At 45.9% G+C, this 13,726-nt stretch overlaps 1 protein-coding gene across 2 annotated transcripts in view; it reads left to right on the top strand.

Annotated features, from left to right (window-relative positions):
- The window catches only part of tw (Protein O-mannosyl-transferase 2), a 2,413,568-nt gene that overhangs the window by 2,172,937 nt on the left and 226,905 nt on the right, over positions 1–13,726 (top strand). The gene's annotated exons all lie outside the window — the stretch shown is intronic.

Genomic DNA, 13,726 nt, shown 5'->3' on the forward strand with positions numbered 1-13,726 from the left:
CTCATTCACCATCAAACCCATCTTTACCGCTTCTTTTTCCAGTTTGGAGTAAGCAGAACTAACAGCGCAGGCGTTTAGGCCGATGATATCAATTTCATCAGCATATGCCAGTAATTGCACGCTTTTATAGTAGCTGAAGAAACATATCCTTCAAATATTAGAAGTTACTCCACTAGTAGATGTAAATCGCTTCTCAAAATGGTCTCGGCTAAATAGGACTATGGCTTATGTTATGCGCTATATTCAAAACTGTAAGGGACGCAAGATAAATCAGCAATTGCTTTTCGGAGAGTTACAACAAGAAGAGATTTATAAGAGTGAATTATTTCTTTACCGGCAAGCACAACTCGAAACATTTTCAGAAGATATTGCGCAGTTAAAAAGTAAAAATCGTCTAAGGAAAACCTCTTCACTATACAAAGTGACAGCATATCTTGATGAAGGCGACATTTTAAGGGTGGACAGCAGAATAGCTAATGCGCCCCGACCTCGAGAGAACCCAATAATTCTTACTAAAAATGGTCGCATCACAGCCCTAGGCATTCAGCACTTCCATTCGAAATTCCATCACTTAAATAATGAAACCGTGATAAATGAACTACGCCAATATTTGTATATTCCACGCTTACGATCAACAGTGAAATCAATTTTGAAAGATTGTTAAATATGCAAAATTATGAAGACTAAACCCGCACCTCCACAAATGGCAATATTACCACGAGCACGTACCACTCCATACGTAGCTCCATTCACGTTCACAGGTATAGATTATTTTGGACCGATCCTTGTTACGGTGGGACGTCATAAAGTAAAGAGATACGGTGCTTTGTTTACATGTTTGACATTGAGAGCTGTTCACGTGGAAATCGCTTTCTCTTTGAGGACGAGCTCTTGTATCTTGGCATTAAGGAGTTTCATATCTCACCGAGGCACGCCCCGAGAATTTTACAGCGATAATGCTACTAATTTTGTTGGCGCAGAACGGGAATTACGAGAAGCTTTGGAAGCTGTTGAAAAAGAGGTGCTCGTTCGATATTTCACAACCGCAACGACATCATGGAAATTCATCACACCGTCAGCCTCTCACATGGGGGCGCATGGGAGCATCTGGTTCGCTCATTTAAAAACATAAATAAAAATAAATGTAAGGCGCGATAACCTCCGAGGAGATATAAGGCCGACCTTCTCTTCCAATTTGCGTCGTGCTCCTCTTGATTTTCCCTACAAATTGGCCGGACGGGACCTACATGTTTTATGCCGACACCGAACGGCATCTGCAAGACAGATGAGTTTTCACTGAGAGCTTTTCATGGCAGAAATACACCCGGAGCGCTTGCCAAACACTGCCGAGGGGCGACCCCGCTTAGAAAAATCTTCTAATTTAAAAACCTTATTTCTAAAATTTTGATGTTGCTTTGCCCGGGGTGCGAACCCAGGGCATACGGTGTGGTAGGCGGAGCACGCTACCTTCACTCCACGGTGGCCGCATTTAAAAACATATTTTATAAAATTACTCCGACTTGTGCACCGACTGATGAGCTGCTTCATAGTATGACGACGTAAATAGAAAATATCATTAACTCCCGACCATTAACGTATATACCAATCGATACTGACCAAGAGGAAGCCTTAACCCCCAATCATTTTTTGTTGTGTAGTTCTAATGGGATGAAACCCCTTGCCATCTTTAATGATCACCATGCTGTTCTAAGTCATACGTGGCTTACAGCCCAACTATATGGTCAGCAATTCTGGCAGCGGTGGGTCAAGGAATACTTGCCAAGCTTAACTTGCCGCACAAAATGGCATGAGAAGAAGAAGCCGATTCGAGTGGGCGATTTGGTCGTGGTTGTTGACCCTGGAACTGTAAGAAATGTCTGGCAGAGAGGTAGAGTGCTAGATATAAAGACTGCTTCGGACGGACAGGTTCGGTGTCCCACTATACAAACCTCGCAGGGAGTTATCGAAATCCCAGCTGCCAAATTAGCAGTACTAGACGTTACTCGGGAAAAGGAGTAATCCCACGAATGCTTCTCGTCTTACTGAAAGGGGGTGTTACCGCCACCTAATACATTTAGCTCCTAGTAGTTATTCAACACTGAAATTATCGATTGTTATTATTCTTTAGTACATACGATCTTCGTCGATTTTCGTACTCACACGGACTTATACACATTTTTTCGAAACTAAGCTATCACATGTGAAATTTAAGGTTAATCCTTGCAATTTGAACAGCGTCCGAGTTAAGATAACTTAGTATAAATCACAAGTAAAATTGTCTGTCTTTCTTCACTAAAAAATAATTTTAACTCTTTATGTCACTCCTGGTATATCCAGTTCTGATTTGAGTTCAAAATCGACGTAGATCGGCAGAATATACGCAGAATAAATTTCTCCGCTTACAGGTTGTATAGCAGCACCAAATCTCCAAATCAGCTGGCAGTAGGAGGTCATTGCCAAAAATTACTTATGCGGGTAAGCCATCAAAAATGATGGTATGCGTGTATCCCACTCTTTATGGAACTTGTCCACTACTTTCCTTAAGTGCTCCTCCAATGTTCTATTGAATCGTTCCACCATACCATCGGACTGAGGATGCAATGCAGTTGTCCGTATTTTTCGAATGCCCAATGTTTTACCCATTTCTTGGAACACTGCTGATTAAAAATTTCTCCCTTGGTCAGAATGTAACTCCATTGGTACACCATACCTTGAAACCCAATTGTTTATAAACACTTCTGCTACCCTTTCTGGTTCTTGATTTGTGATTAGGTATACCTCTGGCATCAAAAATTTTAGAAATAAGGTTTTTCAATTAGAAGAAAATTTGTTTAAGCGGGGTCGCCCCTCGGCAGTGTTTGGCAAGCGCTCTGGGTGTATTTCTGCCATGAAAAGCTCTCAGTGAAAACTCATCTGCCTTGCAGATGCCGTTCGGAGTCGGCATAAAATTATGTAGGCCCCGTCCGGCCAATTTGTAGGAAAATCAAGAGGAGCACGACGCAAATTGGAAGAGAAGCACTGCCTTAGATCTCTTCGGAGGTTATCGCGCCTTACATTTATTTTTTTATACCTCAGGCTATTTGCAGAAATAATCCATAACCACCAGTACATATTTGTTTCCGCAGTTGCTAGTATGAAATAGACCTGCGACATCCATAGATATCCTTTCAAATGGCGTACCTGAGTGTTATATTTCTTCATCAGGCCATGACTTAGGGTTTTGGGTCCTTTCGCTCTGCTGCAAACCTCGCAGTTTGCAATCCACTCAGTGACCGACTGACGGCAACCATCCCAATATAATCTCTGCTCAATCTTCTCGTGATCCCCAGATGACCATCACTTGGACCATTATGTAGCTCGTTGTCAGCAATCCTTTCCTGGAAACAACTAGCAGGTTCCTCTTACATTGACCATCTTCACTTTCCCATACTCGATGCAAGCAACCGGATATCAACTGTAAATTGTTCCACTGTGCCCAATATGACTGCGTTTTGTTCGAGCCCTTGCATAACATGTGACACATCTGTATCTTCTAGCTGACACTTCCTTAGTTGTTTCTTGTCCCAATCATCCGTACGTGTTATAGTCATTAGCCGGACATCTATAATGTCTTCTTTAGCATCGGCCTTTGAACAGTGATTGCATTCCAAACTACATGGTCTTCGTGACATTGCGTCAGCATTTCCATGGGTAATACCTTTCGATAGTCAATGGAAAAGTCATAGCTCTGTAGTCGCTCGATCCGCAGTGCCAATTGTCCTTCTGGATTACGGAACTGCAAGAGACCTTTTAACGCTGCGTTATCTGTCCTGACGCGGAATCGTTGCCCGTAGAAGTACTTGTGAAAATGTTGAATGCAATCTACCAATGCCAACATCTCTCTTCGTGTAGCGCAATATTTCCTCTCTGGTTTTCCAATTGATCGGCTGGAATAGGCAATTATTTTGTCCTGTCCATCGACCAGTTGTGATAAAATGCCTCCTATAGCATATCCGCTCGCATCTGTATCTAGAATAAACGTTGCTCCTGGAATCGGATATGCCAACATTGGGGCAGTGCACAAACGCTCCTTCAATGTTTGGAAAGCCACTTCTTGCTCCTTCTTTCATTCAAAAGCTTTATTTTTCTGGTAAGCTCATGGAGGCTATGGGCTACGCTGGAAAAATTTGGTACAAATCGGCGGTAATATGTGCACAGCCCCAGGAAACTTCTTAATTCATGCAAGTTCTGTGGTCGTGGCCAATCCTTTACAGCTTCTATCTTTTCATTCGCAGTGCAGATGCCCTCTGTCGTTACCTTGTGACCCAAATAATTTACTTCCTTTTTAAACAGCGAACTCTTTTAGGGACTTAGTTTCAGACCAGCGCCAGCTATTCTCTGGAAAACTTTCTCCAAGTTCTTAAGATGTTCATCAAAGTTCTCGGCCAATACGATGATGTCGTCCAGGTACACCAAGGATGTTTTCCAATGTATTCTTTTCAGTACCTGGTCCATGCGTCTCTCAAAAGTAATGGTGCATTACAAAGTCCAAAACGCATCAATGTAAATTGCCAAAGATCATCACCGACACTGAAGGCTGTTTTCTCTTTGGCTTCCTCCTTCACCACCACTTGCCAGTAGACGCTTTTTAAGTCCAATATGGAAAACCATTTTGTACCAGATAGCGAGTCCAGAGTATCGTCAATTCTTGGCAATGGGTAGCTATCCTTTTTCGTAACGTCGTTCAACTTGCGGTAGGCCAGGCAAAACCTCATTTTTCCATCCTTCTTCTTCACAAGTACCAGCGGTGAGCTCCATGGACTAGCTGATGGTTCGAAGACGCCGCTGTCGCTCATTTCTTGAGCGATTTGACTCACAACTTCCCGCTTCGCCAGTGGAACACTACGCGAAGCTTGACGGATCGGCCTCACATCTCCAGTGTCAATTTGATGTTTCACAACGTTGGTGCGGCCTGGTTTGGAACCATCTTGGCCAAATATATTTTCGTATTTTATGAGCAATTGTTTTCCTTTCCTTTGAGAGCCTTCCTCTAGCCCCTCCGTACATGCGGCGATGTCATTTGAAAGATCAGTATTGCTAGTTGAAACGTGTTCCTTCAGCTGCCCAATATAGCTCCTTTGGTCAGTTTGAGTGGTGACTTGAACTCATTGAGTACTCTTACCGGAATACATCCATCTTGTTTGGCATTTCCTCCAAGTACGTTCGGTGTTGATTTGTTTGCTGCTTCGACAACCCACAATCTCCATCAACCTTTGCCCAGTTGACTGCTTCTAATTTTGATGGTATTTGCTGACTCCCTTCCACCAACACTCGTTTACTGCTGTAGCCTCTCTTGTAGCCGAAATTAAGTGGCGCATCCATGTTCTTATATCGCATCCTATTGCTTTGCATATCGATCTTGATGCCTTGGTCGACTAAGAAGTCCACTCCAATTATGATTTCATCAACAATCTCTGCCACTATAAAATTGTGTAGTCCCGCGAAGTTCCCAATTGCTACTTCACAAGCTACTTCTCCAATTACCTGGGTGTCTTCTCCCGTGGCTGTACGCAATCTTGCTCCAAGCAATGGTCTTATCTTCTTGTTGACTAAATCTGATCGAATGATGGAATGATATGCAACCGTATCTACAGTCAATAAAAGTTCCTTAACATCCACATGTCCTCCGACAATAAGATTGCTTAACCTTCTTCCAATTTGCGAGATAGAAATTATGGGGCATTCAATTGAGGCAGCCAGCTGTCGCCCCTTGCGGTTGACTCGCTTTAGTTTAACGATTGAGTAGATTTGGAGATTTGCTCATTTCCTTCTGCGTTTACGGCCACCCACATTGTTGGAACTATTAGGGTTGGTACTGCAATAACGTGCAATGTGCCCTTGCACTTAAAGCATTTGACGGCACCATCGTTTTTCTGTTGCGTTCCTTTTAATTCTTCCAGAATTTTGTCTACCCGTTCTGGCCTTTCCACTTCCACGCCATGAGCTTTGTATGCAGGCTTAGTCAAAAGTGAGGCAGTAGTCTGAGTTAGTGCATGGGATACCGTTTCAGCAAATGTTAGTTTTGGATAAGCATAAGTAGCTTGTTTCGTTTCCACGTCTCGTATGCCATTTATGAAGCTCTGGATTTTTACCTTCTCGGTGTATTCCACGGGTGAATCCGCATTTGCTAGATGGGCCAGCCTTACAACATCAGACCCAAACTCCTGCAAAGTCTCATTAGCTTTTTGATAGCGGTTTTGCAACTCAATTTGATATATCAGCTTCCTGTGTTCGCTTCCGTATCGTCGTTCTACAGCAGCCATCAACGCTTCATAGTTGTTCCGCTCTCCTTCGGGAATCGCTTGTAGGATTTCGACTGCTGGCCCCTTCAGTGCTACGAATAGAGCTGCACCTTTATCCTCAGCATTCTAGTTGTTCACTGCTGCCGTCTTTTCAAACTGTAGCTTTGAGACATGGAAAGGAACAGAACCGTCAAAAGGTGGAGTTTTTACCTTCGGATTGCTCGCTGGAACAGTGGGGCGATTTATTTATTTATTTATTTAAGCCTGTGACGGACTTTTCCTTGCGCCGGGGTATGCTCAATACGTCCAGGATCCTTGTGGGAATAGAGAAGAATCCCTATCGTCTCCTTTTAAAGAGAAAGATCCCGTTTGTTGTTAAAAAACGTTATAAATTCTTTATTCCGAAATATCCAAACTAACCTTATAGCTATGGGGACGGAGTTGGGAAACCACCGTCGGTTCTACGCCGATGGGGTTGGGAAAACCCCCACCGGGACTACTCTTAAACTAAAATCCCAAACTACTCGTAAAGAAAGCGGAGGTGGAGAACCACCACTTCCTCCCAGTCGGTGGAGTTGGTAAAACCCCCACCGAGTATATAGCTGAAGAATACCCTACTCTTCCTGAAGGTTGCGGAGGTGGAAAAACCACCACAATCCCTCTAACGATGGGGTTGGAAAAACCCCCAAAGTTGCTAAAATAAAGAACTCGTGAGATGGAAAAATCCCAGGAGTCCCATTCACCGCTAAACAAGGCGTTAGCAGGCTACTATACCTAGCTGGCTACTGCTTGAATTCGCGAAATTTGTCGCCCTTTTATGCTTGTCCACGAGCAGGTGGACAGTTATCCTGCAACAATTAATTTTACTTATTATATGTATTTACTTAAGGTATCTTACATTTAACTGTATTATTCTACCCATATATCGCATTATAAGTATTTATCTCTAAATTGCGTATGTAATAATTCCCCTTGCACTGTCCCCCCTAACATGTGAGTTCATTGGTACGCATCTCCAGTTAGCTAGCATAGTTACTTTTGATTTCCCTCTGCTGCCTGCTTATTGTGCCTTGTTATTGTCAACGAGTTGGTTGCCCTTCGTAGGTAACTGGCAAGTGTCTAGTACCCATTCTGTGTTGTTGGTATGCTAACGTGACGTCTTCCTAGTACATTGTATTTTTTTCGTTTCCTCTTTGTGCGATGTCCGCCCTGACGGTTCGCTTCAATGCCTGCTGTGCTTGGTCGCAATCGCTTGGTATATGTATGTTTGTACGTTTTGGTGTTCTTGCAATGGGAGCTTATGTGTGTTGCTTATTGCATTGCTGTATTCCCAGCGTTATTTAGAATTTCAGCCGGTTATGGGATATCTGTGAAAATTATAATGTTCCACCAAAATATTTACCGTATGCGGGCGGAGACAATTATTTATACGAAGAAATTAGATGTTGTCATGAATGTTTATATGTATATTACGGTGATTAAAAGAATGATTATTTTGTATGTGTAAATTCAATTTATATACTTCTGTTTTGTATGTTTTACATGCTATATGTATAAATTCATTATAATATACATTAGGGCGTTTCGAAAAAATGATGTATAGTTTGTAATTCAGATAGGATTTATACATGTTTTAATAAGTTTTGATAAATATTTGTAGGTTCGAATGTGTGGGCTCCAAAGCCGGTGGATTTGGGTCCTCACAATCTCCCCTCACTTGCCGTAAGCAGGGTTACTGTTACTAGGCCGGTCCTAGTGATTCTCACTCGGTACGTGTGACCGTCTATATTCCGATGGAACGTCCTCTTCCGCTGCTTCGTCCGTACTACCTGTACGTGCTCCCTGATGTCTGTCGCTAATTCCTCGGGGAGGGGTTCGACCCCGGTTCGGTTGGCCCATGTCTCTGTCGCCGCCGCTGATCTTTTCGAGCCACCTCTCGATCTCGGTGAGTACATCCTCACCTTCGCCGGTGTCGCCTTTTGTCGTTGACATGCCGTCACTCGCGTTGAGTCTTAGTACGTCGCTGGCGTTGAGGCAGCCGTTGACCTCGTTGGCCAAACGGCTTAATATTTCGTCGTCGTCGTTGTCGTTGTCGTTCGTTGGTGGTTCCATTACCGCCTCCAAGATCCTCCACTTGGTCGGGGGTTCCGCACTTGCGTTGGCGTCGTATACCCGCATTCGGAGGGTGATGTGCCGCTGGTATTCGACAAACCCCCGGCCTTGTACCTCCTCGTCGGTTTGGCGTATGGAGAATTCGCCCTGTTGCTTCGATGGGTATTCGTCGCCTTCTTCCTCGCTGTCTGAGTAAATGGGAATTGGGGTAGGGTCCCGGACCACGGCACACTCCTCGGGTTCGTATCCATACTCGGTGCTATATGTCGGGCTCTGGATCTCGTTACCCATGTCGACAAGTGATCCTGCCGACTCGCACTCTGACACCGTCTCGTACCTCGGGCTAAGTACCGGGCCGTCCTCGTTGCCCCTGAGATACCCGAACGTTTCCGGGCCCTGGCTGTCGGTCTCGCCGTCGTATGCAACTTCCTTCTCTTCTAGCGGCACTGGGACCGTCGTATGGTAGCTACTTTCGCTTTCGTTGTAGGTAGCCTCTTCTCCTGTTGGCACTTGGCCCGTCGTATGTTGGTCGTGCTGGCGTAGGTACCGCCGGATTCGGGTACGGAGTGAACCGTCCTTAGCACTCTCTGTGGTGTATCTTGCGTTGTCGCTTTTATCCATGTTTAGAAACTTTTGATCTATTTTCGGCGTTGTGCTCCCTTTTTATTGAAGTCCTCGCGGGTCGTCTAACGGTATTATTCCCGGCAGCGCTCACCGTGGTTTTCTGTATGCGGTGTCTTGTTGTTGCAGGATATTTGAATCTCTTTATGTGCTTTGGTTTTCGCTGTCTGTGTGGTCCTGCTGCTGCGGAATGATGATGTACCAATATACGAATGTAAATTCAAAGTTATATGTATATGTACATTAGGATATTTTCAAAAAAAATTATGTCGGTAAATTTGAATATTGTAACATTTGAAAAAATGTGGTTTTGCATTTGTGGGCCCCAAAGCTGGTGGATTTGGGTCCTTACGCTCTCTCCTCATCTGCCGTAATTTGACTTACTGTCACCATTGTAAAATTCAATTTCTCGTAGCGGTCAATGCTTGCGTTATTTATAGGGTAATCTCTCGCGATCTGGGTCTTGTTCTAAAATGAAATGTTCTGCAGAATTCGGTCATCAGGTTATAGCATAGGCTGGCTATGTGGTTGTCGTAGTTCATCGCCGTCAGGATCCCGTTGTCTAGGGTGGGGGCTTGCGCTCGTGCTGTGTGCCACCCACTCCGGTCACCATCTACCACCTGTTGGTTGTTGATTAGTCTGCGCGTTCGATTCCGAAACCATTTGCACCTGAATTGGCGAGTGCTAGTGAACCACACGTCGCTACCGTGCTGTAATCCGTCTGATCTTCTTCCGTGACCTGGACTGTTTGCGATGTTGACGCGCGTGGCGTTGCTCTTACTACGGCCAGTTGCTCTGTTTGTTCCTCGGTGGATATCTCGGTGGAATGTTGGTTCGAGGTTCTAGTACACGATGCTGATGATGGTGCGTGTTGTGTTGTTGCTATCGTCGTCGGTCGTCTCGTTTGTTCCCCGATGGAAACTTCGGTGAAGCCCCCATTCGGAGCTTGGCGAGACGCCATCGACTTACCACGCTCACGAGGGGAACGTATTCTTCTTTCTACTGGCGGGCTTGCTGCTTCTTCGACTGTCGCCTGGTGATACGCTTTTAGCTCGCTTATGTGTGCCGTTCTCCTTTTGCCGTTATGCACTTTGTCTAGCTTCACGATTACGGGCGATACGAAGTTCGTTACACGATAAGGCCCACTGAACCTTGGTGCTAACTTTGCTGCGAAATTGTCCACTGCCTTGGATAGCTGATGCTCTTTTACTAGTACCAGGTCGCCCACCGCCGGTTGCCATTGTCTCGTACGTAAATTATAATGCCTTGCCTGCTCCGCTGATGCTTGCTGTTGTCTACGACGTGCCATCTGATATACCTCTCGCATTTTCGCCATCTTTTCACTGAGAGCCACCTTCTCCTCGCCTGTGCCAAATGTTTGCTCATCGCAGAGGGCGTTGGGGATCCTCGGTTCTCTACCCTGTACCACGAATGCTGGACTGTAGCCTGTTGACTCGCATACGCTCGTATTCAGTGCTGGTGTCATCTCTGGCAACAACTCATCCCATGTCTTATGCTCATTCCCAGTGAATTGTGCTATCATCCTCTTGATGTTACGATTCGCTCTCTCCGTCGGGTTCTCGTGCGGTGTGTACGGTGCCGTTAGCTGGTGCTTTATGTCAGCTTCTTGTAAAAACTTCATGAAATTCCTGCTTGTGAACTGTGCTCCATTGTCTCTGATTAGAATTTTTGGCGCACCAAATCGGGCCAAAATCCTCTCCCTCATATCTCTGATCACATTCTCCATCGCCGCCTTCCGTATTGCTATGATCTCTACCCATTTCGAGAATTTATCCACGAAAACTAATGCCATCGTATTACCGTGCTTCGAACGAGGGAGTGGTCCAAAGAAATCTGCACAAACGGTAGCAAAAGGTTCATCTGAAATCTGCGTGAGCATCTTACCTGCAGCTTGTTGCTGGCTGAGTTTGTAGACTTGGCATGCGTGGCATTGTTGCACGTACTTCCGTACGTCCCTGAACATCCCAAGCCAGTAATACCGCATCATTGCACGCGTGATGGATTTCCGTATCCCCATGTGTCCAGCGTTTGGTGTGTCGTGAATCACGGTAAGCACTCTTCGCCTCTCCAATGTCGGCACGCATAACTTCCATGGTACCGCATCCTCACCATCCATTTGACTTCCAATTCGTCTGTATAGTCTTCCTTCCTCTATGACGTATTCGGGAAACTTCTCTGGTGTCCTCGTTACTTCAGCCATCTTTGACGTGTACCACTTGCAACTCAAACTTTGTTCATGTGTCGTAAGGCTACCCAGCTGTTCTTCCAGTGGCTGCCTCGACAGTGCATCTGCGACCACGTTCATCTTGCCCTTCCTATACTGCACGTCGAACGAATACTGCTGTAACTCGAGCGCCCATCTAGCGATCCGGCCTGACGGACTTTCGATCAACCATTTCAAAGCCAGGTGATCGGTGATAACCGTGAAATTGTACCCTTCTAAATATGGTCTCATTTTCCTTATTGCCCACACGATTGCTAAACATTCCTTCTCAGTTGGTGAGTAGTTCATCTCGGCTTTATTCAGCCGGCGGCTATCATACGCTATTACTCGCTCTTCGTCATCCAACCCCTGTGTGAGAACTGCTCCGAGACCATAGTCGCTCGCGTCCATCTGTAATCGAAATCTTTTCGTAAAATCTGGGCAAGCTAGTGCCGGTGCTTGTATTAGCGCATTCTTCAACGCTTCGAATGCCGCCTGTTGTTCTTCGGACCATTTCCACCTACTTCCCTTCTTCAACGTTGACGTCAGTGTGTTCGCAACTTGCGAAAAGTCGGGTACGATCGTCCGATCGCCTTAGCTCTAGTATGTTGTGTGGTGGTGTCAGCTCATTGATAGCCGCAACTTTGTCGGGGTCCGTGTATATTCCTTCCTCGCTGACGACGTGGCCTAGATATTTCAAACTTTTCTTAAAAAACTCACATTTCTCTGGGTTGATCTTCAGATTCGCCCTCCGTAGCCGCCGAAATACTTCTCCTAGGTGCTTTATGTGCTCTTCCAAGGTTGTGCTGGTGATGATGATATCATCCAGGTAGGCAAAAGCATTTGGTTCCAACTCTGGGCCAATAACACGGTCGAGTGCTCGCTGAAACGTAGCCGGAGCGGAATGTAGACCGAATGGCATCAATTTCCATTGATACAACCCTCGGCCGGGCACGGTGAATGCTGTATACTTCTTGCTATCTTCCATCGGGATTTGCCAATAACCATTTTTGAGGTCCAGACTGCTGATAAAACGCGCGCTACGTAGTCTATCCAAGATATGTTGTATTCTTGGGAGTGGGTACGCATCTGGCACTGAGCGAGCGTTGAGCTGCCGATAGTCAACGCAGAGTCTCCTTTTGCCGTTCTTCTTCCGGGCTAGAACTATTGGTACACTGTGTGGGCTGTGAGATGGTTCGATGCAACCCTTCTCTATCAGCTCGTCTACCTCCTTGTTTATGATCTCCTGCATTTTTAGGTTCTTAGGGAAATACCGCTGTTTGATTGGACGGCCATCTCGCATGTCTATCTTATGCGTGGCAACGTTGGATACTCCTGTCATCTCTTCGAAAATCTGTAATTCACGCTTTAGAAACGTACTCACCGCAACGTCACTCCTCACGTCTTTGTCGATACTTGCACTACCTTCGTCCTCCATCATGGTTGTACACGTTACCATCTCCTGGGCTCTCTCTTCTGCTCGTAACGTCATTGTTTCGTTGCCACACCTCAGCTCAAATTTAGCATTTGCCAGGTAGTCTGTCCCGATTACCACGCTGTCGGTTAACACAGGCAGAACTAACAACTCACTCTGATGCACTTGATCCCCCAGTTTTACCTCTGCGTTCACTGCCTCCGCTATCCATGCTGCGCTGCCATCGCCCATCACTACTCGTGTTTGTATCTTCTTGAACCTCCGTGCGTCTATATTCGCCGCTGTCTTCTCGCGGATGAAACTTCGTGTCGCCCCCGTATCTACTGTCGCCATGACTTCCTCTCCATCCAGGGTTACTGCAGCCAAGATTAGCCCTTGGTTCTGCCTAAATGTACTTACTGAGTACGAGGTTGGGTTTGTTGAGACGCCACCCCTCGATACCAATGGGGTCTCTGTCCGTTTCTCTGCTGTCCACGACAGCAATCACGCGTTAGTATACCCGCTCGGCCACACTGCCAGCAAAAATCTCTTCGTTCGTTTCGTCACCCATGTGCGTAGTGTCCGCTTTCTCCGCATCGCCTGCATGCGTTCCGTGGATCGATGGGCCCTTGGTGTGGTGTCGTCGCATGCTCTGGCGGGTCTCGTAGTCCTCGGCCATGCTTACCAGTTCCTCTTAGCTGGTAAACTCGCTCCGTTTGATGTAAAGCTGGTACTCTCGTCGACAATTTCTGTAAATCCGGTTCAGCTTCTGCTCGCCGTTGTAGTCAGCGTGACGCATGAGTGCCTGTAACGATAAAACGTAATCTTTAAACTGCTCACCTGCGCGCTGCGTACCCTGACGGATCTCGTCATCTAGCTTCTCGAAATACTTCGACCTCAGGAAAAATTTTAGAAAGTCCTTCTTTAAGGCTTCCCACTCTTGCCACTGCCTGTGGTTGTTCCGGTACCACACCAAGGCCTTGTCCTTCAGCAACTCAGGTAACGCTCGTGGGATGGAATCGCGACCAACTTCGTAACTGTCGGCCAGCTCCTCCACCCGTTCAATAAAACATA

Source organism: Eurosta solidaginis, chromosome 1 (genome assembly GCF_040869045.1).
Source record: "Eurosta solidaginis isolate ZX-2024a chromosome 1, ASM4086904v1, whole genome shotgun sequence".
In the NCBI taxonomy this organism is placed as follows: Eukaryota; Metazoa; Arthropoda; class Insecta; order Diptera; family Tephritidae; genus Eurosta; species Eurosta solidaginis.